General features: G+C 42.8%; 1 long non-coding RNA gene across 2 annotated transcripts in view; it reads right to left on the minus strand.

Annotated features, from left to right (window-relative positions):
* The window catches only part of LOC125695943 (uncharacterized), a 52056-nt gene extending 40247 nt beyond the window's left edge, over positions 1-11809 (minus strand). For both annotated transcript variants that reach the window (XR_007378118.1, XR_007378116.1), the window contains exon 1: positions 11752-11809. This is a non-coding gene — a long non-coding RNA (uncharacterized LOC125695943). The remainder of the gene's footprint in view (positions 1-11751) is intronic.
* Positions 11810-13988: the final 2179 nt, after the last annotated feature.

A 13988-nucleotide genomic window follows, 5' to 3' on the forward strand; every position in this document is an offset into this window, starting at 1 on the left:
GATGCTCAGGACGTTTCCTCATTCTTAGGATTCTCTTGGCATTTATTGTTGCAGCAATTAGAGAGGGTCTTGTGTAAGTTAGACAGGAATTTATCCTGACATGAAACCTACTGATTATCCATTAGAAAGGTAGCAGAAGTTCATGTTGCTATTTTTAAAATTCTACTCCAATGATCCAAAAAACCCACGCAGTTTCTAAGAAATGAAAAATATTCTGAAAGCCCTATTTTTTTGGAAAAGAAATCCAACAAGCAGTTCTCCACTGCCAAAAAAAAAAAAAAAAAAAAAAAAAAAAAAAAAGCAGCTTTTCAATCCAAACAACTCATTTGGGGATAGTTGTTTTTGCAGCATATCAGAGATCATTTCATACTCCTTGTACTCCAGATGGTCCTAAGAAGATACATAGTGCCTGTAGGTACAGCTCACAAACCAATTGCCTCACAGACATTTTGTCATTACCCCAAACTGGAGCTCCAAACCCACACCTGTTTTTTACACCCTTCTGCAGCCCTCCCATGCCTCCCCACATCCAGTTGCCATTATTTATCACAGATCCCCATGCCCTTCTGTTGGGACAGAGCTCAGTACTCCAGAATTAAGATGCTGGGGCTGTCCTTACCTTAGAGGTCACTGCCCTTTCAAGGGATGCACAATGAGTCACACATTCTGGAGGAAGTACAAGTGTTTGGTGGGGAAATTGAAACTGTAGCTGTATCTAGCTATACACAAGATTAAACTAGTCACGGTAATGCTGCAGTTAGGATAAGCACTCAGCTAAATCCTCAGCTTCCTGGAAAAGTTTTGTACTCTATACCAAACCACCTGCTACTAAGAATATGCTGCCAGAAGATGCTCAGGGTAGCTACTTAAAATGTAATTACATCACTCACTTTATTTGTTTCAAAAATCACCAGTATGGGGTCCTAGTGGAATTCTTTAGTTGCTGCCTTCAGTTTGCAGTAAATTCACATCCTCAATCCCTTAAAGACAAAGGATTGCAAGCTTTTAACCCATGCTATGTACAAGTTGAACAGAGTCAGTCTGGTGCTGAGCTGGGATGCTCATGAATTAAGGCTGCACGCTTGCAGCCTTCCCAGCTCTTGTGTTCCCCACACAACTGCTGAACTACTCTTTCAGAACAGGTGTGCATGCAGCATTCTTTTAGAAGACTAATCTTGTGCTCTTTGCTGCAAATGTGCTTTATTCTATTGTCATTATTGTTCCACAGTCAGCCCAGGGGTGATCCTTTTCCTATTATATCTCACAGTAGTAGAATAACATGGCAAAAATACCACTCACCAGCAATTAGTGGTTTTGCTTTTTTTTTTTTTTCTTCTGAAGACACTTTGAGTCTCTGTTTTCTGAAAGCCATGGAGGTTTGTTGGGTTTTTTTTGCCAAAGAAAGGAATGAGTCAGACTGCTAATAGATAGTACATGCAGATCTTTTAGGAGCGCATTAAGCCATTCCCTGCTAATGTCTCACATCTGTCTTCACAGCCTGACACAGAGCAGGACAATCAGAACACCCGTTAGCACATGAATCATGGAGGAACATCAGGTAGGAGAGCACACTGTGTTACGTCACCATTACATCAGCTCACAGAGTAATAGAAAAGAAAAAGAAATCAATCAGAATACCACTGTATTGTCCAGTCTGATTAGAAGCCAAAATTCTGTGATGAGGCAGCAAAAAAGCACAGCATACTTTCACACATGTTGCCCCTTCTGCCTGTACTGTCCAGCAAGTCAGAGAAAAATCGTAGTATCCAATGCTCCTGTAAACTTTTCGGCTGTCAAAGAAAGAGTTCTTTCTCCAATTTGATTCTGGTACAAAAGGAGGAAAAAGATTGCTTTAAAAAAAAAGATTGGAATAAGGACAGTGCACGTAAGAAGGTACTAAGGTATCTATTAAATATTATTAGAGAGCATCGTCTTGTTTATATATAGCTGAGGCTTGCTTTACTCTTTATGTGGGAGAAGGACACTACGAATGCTTGCAGTCCTGCCAGTCCTCATGCTGACCTGGTGTGCAGTTTGTTCCACCACATCTGATGGAGCAACATGCTTCCCATCAGCATGTAGACATACCACCAGCTTTCTCTGTGCCAAAATCAGCCAGCTGCCTTACTGTCTGCTACACCGAGCAGAAATAGATAAGTACAATTTAATCTACAGAAACTCCAGAACACATTGGGGAGTGAAAAGGCTTGCTGGAGGGAGTCTAGAGAACCAGTGAAGTCTGCTTCTTCACTGATCCAGAAGCTGGATGTGCTTGTGATTGCTTCCTGTATGACCTCTGATTAGTTCACCATTTCCATATGAGTTTTGGAAGGTGCCAGTTCCAGAAGAGTGGAATGAATAAGTCATCCCTAAGATTGTGACTTCTTAACAATTGAAGTTGCTATTGAAAACATGATTTCTGTGGGGTGAGATTTACTGGAAGAGGCACTGTGAGGTTTTCGAAACTGAAATCCAGATTGCCAGAGTTGTATAATCCATTTAACAAAAAAAACTTAGATCCCAGGGGACAGTCAATATTCCTTGTGCATTGAACTTTGCACAAGTATTTCAGAATCAGAAGTAAAAGATAAAAAGCAAGACCAATACCTGAGATATGTGTACAGGATACTCTAAGCACACCAAGACACAATCCCCGTTACTACTCAAAAACTAATGTAGAGGTCAAACAAGGAGCAGTCACAAGCACATCCATATTCTGCATCAATGAAGAAAAAGATCATCCCATTTCAGAGTGGCTCATCATCGACAGAATTTGCTTTTAATTTCAACTGATATTAACCAAACATTATAAAAGACTTAGTGGCCAGGTTCTTTCCTCCAGCATACTGCTGGGAAGCTGCAGTGCTTAGACAACGTAATCTCACTGACCTCAAGGAAATTCAGCAATAGCTTCCATGGCCAAAGAGGTGGCAGCAAGCCAGGTCAGTCTAACCCAGAAATTTCTGCTGCTGGTACATGCAGAGCAATCACAACCCTATATAAACATGACCAAGCTGACATGAGAACTGGGGAAGGTTTTCACCATCACAGGGTACCAAAGAACCAGCAAGATCCCACCCTACTCACTCCAGAATTTGCTTTTCCAAATTTATTTTTCAGTTAATTCTTGCTGTTAGTCATGAAAGTGAAGCCTAATTTTTCTCAGTGAGTTTTCCATTGGGACAGAAACATTAAGAACTCAGCAGTGTGGCATGAGGTCAACCAGTGTTAACACAAGGCACTCCTGGCTGCATGAGAAACATCAAGAAACAGGACAGTTTTCCTCTTTGAAAGGACCAAAAACCAATCTGAGAAGCTGTGGTCACATCGTGTGGTATGGAGGCAGGAAGAAGTGATACTGAGAGAAAGCAAGCAGCCACACTCATAGGAAATAGGATGTCTGATTCCCACATTATTCCTAACAAACTCCAAAATGTACAAGGATCCTGTCAAGTTTTATCTGATGTCCGCGACCCTGTTAAATTGTTGCAAAATAATATATATCTATTTCTTTTAAAGGAAAAATTATTGCTGCACTGACAGGCTTCTGAAAACTCAGCTGCAAGGAGGGACGTAAATGGCGCTTGCAGGCTGCAGTATGGCTTAAATATCTCCCAGTTGTAAGTCTTAGAATATCCCTCAGAAGCTGCCATCTCTAATTCTACTGTAGCCCACAAGACCTGGAAATAATAAATACCAGAAGTCTATTTGGTTGCAATAGTCTATGCAGCAAATCCTAGAGCTGGAAAAATGCAGCATGACATTTAGTCATATGACAAACAGCTTAGTACAATCCTAACGACTTTGTGTTTGAACACCAAACACCTGTGAGTCAATCATAATAGAGTGAATAGCAACAAGATCCTTCATAGCCTGTGCTACCAGGGTAAAACCTATTTACTCACATCTAGCAAGTGAAGCCTCAGAGTACAGTCATTTCTTGAAGAAGCTCTGCCCATTGGAAAGCCATCTGTAGGGAATGGGCAGCAAATTACTGTTAATTTGTGATTAACCTCCAGGCTCCAAGTTTTGTCACCTTAATTGTAACTTCGGACAAAGAAAAATTAAGCTGTTACATGGCTCAAAAAATCAGTAAAGATGAGTGTGAAACCATGGAATCATAAAGCATCCCGAATTGGAAGGAACCCACAAGGATCATCAAGTCCAACTCCTGGCTCCACACGGGATCACCATTCAAACCCTATGTTGTCCAAATGCCCCTTGAACTCAGGCAGCTTGAGGCCATGACTGCTGCTCTAGGGAGCCTGTTTCAGTGTCTGACCACTCTTTGGTGAAGAACCTTTTCCTGACCCATCCCGACACAGCTCCATGCCATTCTCTCTGGCCCTGTTGCTGCCACCAGAGAGCAGAGCTCAGCACTGCTCCTCTGCTCCCTGTGAGAGCTGCAGCCGCCATGATGCCTCCCCTCATCTCCTTTGCTCTGGGCTGAGCAAACCAAGGCACCTCAGCAGCTCCTCATACACCTTGCGCTCCAGACCCTCCGACACCTTCACAGCCCTCTTTTGGATGCTCTCTCTAATAGCTTTATATCATTCCTATTTATGGCACCCAGACCCGCACGTAGTGCTTGAGGTGAGGCCACACCTACTGGGAAATCAGCCAGAGATGCTGATGCTCTCCCTTTGGAATGCAATGTGCTGAGGTAACTTTGCAGGCTACAGGCAGCCCCACAACAGACTTCAACATTTTAGTCTTATAGAAATATTTTGGCTGGTTCTCTCTCAAAAGTCTTTGGAAACAGATTGGCCAAGTAATCTGAGATAGGGGGCTTCTTGCTGCAACAGGAGCCTGAAGCATACTTGACTTTTTCTTCTGACAAGACATCTTCCTCACACCTGGAATTCCCTGCTATCACAAGGAGCACAGTTGAAGCAGACCTGCTGGGGGCTGCCTGTTTAGCGAATCCCTGTGATGTTGCCACAGCTGGGGACTGCTGCTCTTTCATGCCCCAGGATGCAGCACAGCGCAACAGTTTCTTTCACAGAAAAGGGAAGCAGGACACAACCCTGCACAATCTTGGAAAGCTTCATCAACAGCCCCAGCTCTCACTCTCGAGAAATCACCACCACTTCCTTTTGCATTTCTCCTTCAACTCAGCATTCTGCTGACTGGCCACGGCTCTGAGAGTCACAGAACACCTTCAGGCCAACCTTCAAACAGGTGAATCATCCTGAGCCTGTGAAATATCAGGTAATTGGGCTTAGCAAATTGGGAAGAGAGATAAAGGGATAACATTCCCTTTTTTCTCCTCACGGGCTTCCCTGGAAATACTGTAAATGTGTTTCAGCCAACTGTGAGGCTGTGGGTCTTCACTTCCCCCTCAGCAGGTACAGCTGCTCTCTGCTGAAGAGATAGCACTTGCTCTTCTCTTTCTCCTCCGAAATGAATCAAACCACAGGCATCTGACAAATAACAGGAAAAAAAACCACTTCATTCGCTTTCAGGGAGACTGTGAGAGGGTTTCTAAAACATAACAGGATGTGAAAGCAGCAGCACTGTGTGCTGGGCTGCTGCAAAGCCACGATTCCCGGGAATTTCTGCTCCTCGGCACGTCTCTCCCAGTGACATTGGTCATTCTCTCATAGCTTTGAAATTGTTGCCTTTGACGTCCAATGTTTGGCAAGGGAGGTCAGCTTAGAAAAAAAAAACGTTCTAAGAATCAAGTCCATTTCTTCTTCTGTCCACGTTTAGGGTATTTGGAAATTACACAACAGTTTCCAAATTCCACTGACATCCCCCCACCTTCCCAAGCAGTGAGCTTTCCTCCTGGCATCAAACACAGTAGGTCTGGCCTGCATCCAAATTTCCCTTCATCCTAATTCTCTGTTTGCACAAGTGTTGTGACAGCTGCAGCTATGTCAGGGCCGGCCGGGTAGGGAGCAGGGGGTGAAGGAGGGGTGGCATAAGGCGGTTGTGACATCATTCATACAGAGGAAATTAGGGATTGTGTTTCAAGTACAGCTAAACTGTAAGAGCTCTCCAGGAAGCATATGAATGCCTATTTTTCAGTAGCAGCGTGACTTTGTACATGTAGTGCATTTTTAAAAAACTTTTAATCAAACTGTTTCCACATCTAGAACTTTTCCTCCCTCTTCCAACATGAAAAGCAAGAGCTTCCACAAACACAGGGCTCTAGACTGAAACATTTGGCTAAGCAGTGGCACCTTCAGGGGCTGACAGATGTGTGCTATGGCATTATCATGCCATCTCATTGTGTGAAACCTCACAGGCTCCACATATAGGATTTCCATAGAATTCTAGAGGGAAAACAACTCTCCTTAAAATACATGATAAACAGGAAAAAAAGTAAAAAGTAACTTCCAGCTCTCAGCACCTGGAATGTCAAATGTAGAGTGTGAGCCTCAGGGTTCATTTCTGACTCCAAACCACTTCATACTGCTTGCTGGTGCTGAAAACACATGCCATGCAGCAATGTGCAGACCCCAGGAGGCCATGATCTGCAGATTAAGTACAGCCAGTGCAGAGATGCCACACACCCCAATGCTCCGTAACACCAGAGCAAGAAAACCCTGCTCAGAACCTGGATTCCTGGCCGCAGGCTCTGGAAAGTTTATCTACTGATGTCAAGAGGTATTTACCATGTGACTTTGTGTGTGGAAACAAACTGCAAGCTGTTGCAACGTACAGTAAGAACAGTGAAGGCAGCAGGAGTGTTACAAGCATTGTGCTACCACAGCACTTTGTGCTGAAGAAAATCCCCGCAAGGCACTGACAGCTGTCCTCTAGCTAACAGGACAGAGATCAAGTGAGACAGCTGCCCTGGGAAGCCTCCAGCTATGTAGGTTCCCATATCTGAGAGAGAACGCTGGCTACAGATTATATTAAGAGAGAAGGTGATATAAAAATGGGGCAGAATCCACATTTTCCATGACCCAGGCACTCTCCCTATGGTGGGAGAGAACAGAAATCAGGAGGTTTACATTTCTTCTTTGGGATTAAAAAAAAAAAAAAAAAAGGGTGAGAATTAATCACGAGGTGACAACTCTTTGTAATGCTGTGACTCAGCAGAAAACATTACTTGCTTGAAAGCCCCTAGAGAACGCAGCTGGGACACAGCCATGAGTCAGGGAAACCTGGAACGGAGCTGTTGCCCTCACCCGACCCTTTGCTTTTCCTCTGTGTGCCCTGAGAACAGGGCAGCTGCTTACAGAGGTGCAGACGTAACTGACGTCTTGCATAGTTAGTATGAGTTTAGATGCATGATAGAAATGGGAGACATTCTTCCTTTTGTGAAATGCTTTTTAACACCAATCTCCCATAGTGAGTTCCTAGCAGAACGTGATGATTAACCACAGAAGAGTCCTCAGCATATGCATTAATATAATCCATGGTAGCATAGACCTGGAAAGGATGTTTCCGGGATGATCACACAGCTTCACCTTTCACAGCACGGAGCCAAAAGCACATAGGAGTACATCTCATTCCTAAGATTGCAAAGATAGGATCCAGTCTAATTGCTCTCTTGTTTACTGCAAACTCATATATAGTACCTCTTAAAACAGCTTTGTTAATGGTACTTACTCAGCTTACTTAGGGTTACTCACACAAATTTAACTCAGAACATCAGTTACAGCCCCTTTAAAGAACACTGCTAGATTTCTACATAAATTTTTGCAGAATGTCTGCAAAACACACAGTCTCTACGCACAGGAGCCTCGTTTGCTCTTCAGACCCTTGCTCTTCATGGTCTGGATGCTCTGAACTAGTCTATGGTACTGTCTGAGCAGATAAAGGAGATTTTTGGACTGCTAAGCTGTCCCATTCCCACCTAAGGAAATGGGAACATTCTCTGTATAGCTCTTTCATTGTTCATGTTAAAGCACTTCTGACCTGGAGAACCCAGCCAGAAGCAAATCTCATGGTAAATAGTTTATAGCTCACATGGAAGTTGACTTTACCCCATGGATGTTATAATCCAGGATACAGCAAAAAGGCAAGGCAAATACAGAGACAAGGGGAAGGTGACATGTTGCAGCAGTGAAGATAAGTGTGATTCTGTGATCCACAGAGACCTGGGTAACTACAAACTGCTTCAGGATGGTTTGTGCAATAGCAGCAGGCAAAGTAGAGCTTGGTGAAGACAGTGTTTTCATGAGTTTTGAAATGCAATATGCAAAACCATGAAGCCAAGGACTTACTACAAATCCATGAAACTCAGGAGGGGATCTGCAATGTTATTCACAACATCTCTCCTTATTGCTTTTCTAACTCTTTTAAGTCCCATTGCTCAGCACTCTGACATCTTCTGAAAGATCAACATGAGAAATACTGGTGGTTTTTTTAGCTTGAGTTTCTGCTGACAAATCCTGGTGACGTGTTAGAACACACTGTTGTTTATGGGCCACTGCCAGAGAATCAGCCAAGAAACAGGCTGCGGGAAGAAAACGTCGGGAGCAGGGACTTCTCACCACTGGAATTACAGGAGTGAGTGAGATTCATGTTTGCAGCGATTCCAGTCCAGACTGCTGGAAGTCATCCAAGTACTGCTATGGAGTTTGCTGCTGTCTCTCCAGGGGGTTGCTAGCTCAGAGTTGACTGTATCCTCCCCTCTGCGGAGTCCCCTCTGAGAAGCTGTCATCTCTCCAGCACTAACCAAAACAGGCTGTAGTTTACTAAGCATTTTGGAAGGTCTACACCAAAACAAAAAGATAGTAAGGCTGGAGAGATTGCAACAATTCCTAACCCTATTTCTGTTCACCTTGTTCCCCTCTTCTACCCCCTTCCCATCAGTGGTACTAACATGAACCAGAGCTGGAAGCTTTGTCACCTGAAATCCAGATCTCCCCACACTTGCTGGGGCTCTTTTCTGCCAGGTTAAATGCACATCGAAGTTCAGTCTGGGCTTACACATCTACGCACCTGTTTGCTCACTCAGTCACATCACCATTTCTTTGCTTTGTTCCAACAGTACAACACTGCTCCCCAAAACCCGAGGAAAAAAAAGTGCAAGAAAATATCAAGGAGACATTATAAACTCAAACACCTTTACAGAGAATTTTGTTAGCTAGGTAGTTAAACTTGGAATTATTCAGAGCTCTGAACAGTTCCTCTCTGTCACCAATGGCAGCATATCACCATGAGCTCACTGATGCAAGTGGCTGTTTATGAAGGCCATCTACATTCCCCTTCTCCCTGAGCATAACAAAGAATGTTACAAGGAACACGAGTAAACTGCCACCAGAAGGAAACAAAGAACTTGCATCAGTGGGGAAACACTTTCTCTGCTCTTAAGCAGAACCTCAGAACCTTCATGCACATCACTGTGAGTCTCTGGAGGACAAGCAGGCCTAGCTAAGGAGAGCACACACTTCTGTTCTGGAAAATGCATTCTGCTTGGAGTCTCCTTCAGCAAGCTTTGAGAACCACTGTATTTTTAAAAGGAGGATAAAAGCAATTGTAACACCTGTGGTAGATGGACCTACCACTGCCATTTATACTTTAAAAAAAAACAAAACAAAACAAACCTCTCTCTTCCTCCTAGTTTACTAATTCCTGAACACAGCAATAACCTCACCAGGTGGGGAGTCCCAGGCTCTCTCACACAACAGAAAACTAAATGCAGCCAAGAAGCAGAATTATACTTTCCTTGAGGTATTTTCAGTTCTTGAAAATTATATAACTCTCATTAATCCTTGCTGAGTATTAGTACCACAAGTGACAGAAAGAGAACAAACGCTGTTACGAAGCAAAAATTCAGCTACACTAGACTAATGCTGGCAAAAACGTTTCTTCCACTGAAGGGTGGCCTGAAGTCCTTGTGCTTGCTTGAGTCAGTATCAACCTTCCCTATGCCAGTAATTTCCCTTGCAAATCTTATACCAGGATAAGATATTAATCTTTATTTTCCTGCTTAGGCAGCTCATTTTGGGAAGAATGACTACACAGGTGGTATGGACAAGCATTTCTTTACAGTCTCATTCACTGCAGAGCCTCATGACCTTCCAGCGTTTTATTTAGAGTTCCAGTCTTAGTGATGCCATTATTAGAGCCATAACGTCTTCAGAAAGCTTAGGATGATCTTTTGATGATGATAATAACAACATTAGCAACAGTAATAAGTCATCAACCCTATTGATGACAGGTAGGTGTTTGAAAAACAGCTCAATTCTACCCAGTGCCTCCTCATTAAAGCAAATGTAGAAATAAGTAAATATTAAATATGTGTTTAGCTTCTTGCTTTCTGGGATGCTTATTTAACAAATGGTCTGCACGGCAGACAATACCAGTACTGAAAGTTCTCAAGAAGAGTCGCACTACAAAACCATCCACGGCAGAGAAGAAAATGGAGTTAGCTGACTGAGTTCACCTCTTTCGTGGGCCAGCAGATATAGGAGAAACGTCATGAGGTTTATCTGAGGGGGCCTAAATGGTATGGGCAATCAGAGGTGAGGATTGCTCTTCCCATCTCTGGGTACCATCCTCCCTTGGCAGCACCCAAACTGTTCCAGCAGCTTGGACTTTCACAGCCATCGTACCGTAAGGGATTTGGGGGGTATATTTCTTTCTATTTTTGAATAGTAAAGAGAATATTCCTCTGGCTGAGTTACACTCAAATCCTGCATCAAGTCCAAGGAAAACACAATGAAACTTTTTTCAAAGATCCTTTCAGAGCTTCAGAGCATGAAGCAGGTCACTTCCACAGAATGAAAGGTGGAAGAAAGTGCTTTGGCTCACAGTTCAGATAATAGTTCATGTAAACTCATCTGAAATCATGGCCAAAACAGAAGAATGATAGCTTCTAAAATGGGAAAGCTTTCTCTTCTTCACATACTAAGTTCTTTTCCTAAAACCATGCAAGCAGCCAGGCCAAAACAAACATAAGGGTTGATTGAATTGTTTGGAGCATTACTATTTCTTACTTCTTCTTTCATTTTTAAAAGTGTGTATCAAACTACACTTCTAAATAAAATGGTAATAATAAATAACACATTCTCTAAAAGCATATGTAAAAATGTGTTCATTTTTGTGCTTGAGTTAGTTTGTTGTTTCTCTGGAAGTATGGCCTGAAATTGTGTTTTCTTTTCTCAGATGACTTAGGAAGTAATACATATTTCAAAAGGAGTTACCAGGTGCAGGTTATTCTGATTGTTTTTTAAGAGGATATGACAGAAGATATTTCTTTTACATGGGAGATGCAACTTACAAGAGCTAACCATTTAGTTGCCAGACAAAAGCCATAAGTTAATAACACTATTGCGAAGTCTGTTAAAAGGACAGGATGAAAAGTGAAATACTGAGTCATTCATTTAGCTTGCAGCTGTTCTATATCCATACAAAGTGGCATTCTATGTGAAAGAGTGACAGTTTAAGTTTATTTTGCCGATAAGTCTATTTAGATCACTTTGACGTAAATCACTTCTTTTACAAGAACGTAGACCAGCTGGAGGGCAAATACCTCTCAGTTTTTAATCTTTCTTTTTTTCCCCTTTTGTTTCTTCATAGACTGTCAAACCATATACTTCATTTTGGGGGATTTGTATCACTATTTCGTGATACAAAATCACTATTTTGATGCTTTAGGCACATAAGTGTAAAATCTGTCTCTAAATTATGGGGCTGTGATTCTAGTTCAGTCTGAAGAGAACAACTGTAACAAAATGGAAAACACAGTAATGACAGCAGAGCAGCAAGATCCCAGAGTACAGCAAACAAGGAACTGCTCAAATGCAACAGCAGTGGAGGCAGAAGTAAAAGAAAGATATTGCTTACCTTTGGAAGGACTTAGAAACACAAGAATCTCCAGAGAGCCAGCCTCCCTTCCCCTGCCAAATCTTAAATGAGGTCTGGGAAGGGGTGGATCCTAACTCCAACCCTTCTGGTCACTCAGGTGCATTGCTTTCACCTGAGCTCCCCTGGGTTGGCCCTTCCTACCAGGCGCTCAATCATGATTCAAGCCATGACTTAGCATTTCTACTACAATGACCTTGTAAAGTAATAAATAAAATGATGACTGGACTAAAAAGGATCAAGAAAACATTTAAGTGATCGAATTCTAATGGATCTTAGGTATACAGTTTAACTTCTATGTGCATGTAATTGTTGTCTTAAATGGAGACTAAGTGAAGCACAGGCTTCTATGACCTTGAGCCTATGGAGTCTATGCTTCCCGAAGCCTATGCTTATAACCTAGGTCATTATACTGAAGCTTCTAGAGCTTATGTTATAACATCTATCATTCAGAATCCATCACAGCAAAATCATTCTCAGAGGCTGCAGCACTCATTTGAACCCCAAACTGGCTACCAGATTCCCTCTTACCAGCAAGGTTTTGGTGAAGACCTCACTCACTGTATGTTCCCTCAGTCCAGACTCTCATTGAAAGAACCTCATGCAACCATGTGCTCCCAGTATTTTAAAATCTCCTTCATCCTGTGCCTATCATTACTGCCAGATCTCCTCCTGAGAACCAGTCAAAGTAGGAAGAAGGAACCATCCTAACACAGACTGCTAGTGTTTCCCACCAACACTGAGGGGTGACTTTGATTTCTCCAATGCAAACATGAGACACACAACACAAGGTGGATCTGGCACATTACAACATGACTTGGCCTCTGCTGGGTCTCGCAGGAAAGACAGGTCCCAACATGGGCTTCAGACATGGACTCTGCCTTCCACTGGTGTGCCTTGGTTGTGAGACTTTCCTGCTAAGAAACCAAGCAAGTCTAGTTATCTCTCACTGCTGAAGACTGGCTCAATTACTCCATGTCCAGGCTTTCCCATTTCATAGAGAGTTTGGCCATTACTTGTTTTCTCTAGGTGCCAAGAGCCACACATCTAACGCTACATCTCTGCTATCAAATTGCACATGGCTAAAATCATTTGCAGGCATTGAGACCCAAATTCGTATTATTAAGCCATCTCACATTCCAAAACTGGTTTGGTGCTCACAAGATACCTATTAGGAGTAACTATCAATTGGTCCTTACCCACAGACTGTGCCTGAAAACTGTTTTGGAGAGCGATGTTTGCTCTAGGCTGAAGTGAAGCCAGGCTGATAAACGAATAACTTAGGAGTCTTAGTCTCCTTGCTTGACAGCACCTTCTGAAAGCTCTGGCATCATCTCGAGTGGAGATACAGCCTGCCATTGATTCATTTCAAATACTCTTCCATTCTCTCACTGTTCATACAAGCCACATCAGTAGGCAACCACCTCCAGACAATGTAAGGTCTCTTAGAATATCTACCCTGACAGCTTCAATAATTTCTCTACATCCAAGTAATTTCTGATGTAATTTCTAAATGTATGTGTCCTCATGCATCATTTCATATGTGGATATAAACACACAATTTCTAAACATCCTGTCCTCACTGCTAAACCCATCAGTTTAAGCTGTATTCATCTCATGCATCTACTCGAGCTGACTGGAACTTGGCTTGTTCCTGGACCTGTCTCAAATCTTTACAATCAGTATTAAACTATGGTCTCACATATCAGCACTATCTCATGAGTGATCATCTATTTCACTGCTTCCTTTGAGGTGCAACCAGACAAGATCAAAAAAATCATAGCCGTCAGCTGCTTTCAATCTGTGGTCAAACTATCATCTGATACTAACCTTAAGCAGTTGTAAATACTCCACAAGTGCACCTAGAAATTAGATTCCCAAAGAAGACAGGGTCATGTGCAGAAACCACTGTTCTTACCACAGAATATGTGTGTAGGCAGCACCAACCTGAATATCTGGCAAATTCTTCCTTCCCCTAAGGCATTGTTACCATCTCCCAGGAATTGGCTTAGCTTTGTAAAGGTGCCTAAGGTCCCCAGTTGGCCAGTGGCTGACTCCTAGCATAGTCATCCCCTTCCCCTGTGGGCTTGCTTCCAGCCCAATCCCCAGGCCACCCATCCATTTGCTGTCACCAGACACCAAGTTCAGGCTGAACTCCTGCTTTATTCCTGTGCGGAGATGTCAGTGAACCAGCTGTGATCCTCCTGAGGTGGCACAGT

The sequence above is a fragment of the Lagopus muta genome, chromosome 7 (genome assembly GCF_023343835.1).
Source record: "Lagopus muta isolate bLagMut1 chromosome 7, bLagMut1 primary, whole genome shotgun sequence".
NCBI lineage: Eukaryota > Metazoa > Chordata > Aves > Galliformes > Phasianidae > Lagopus > Lagopus muta.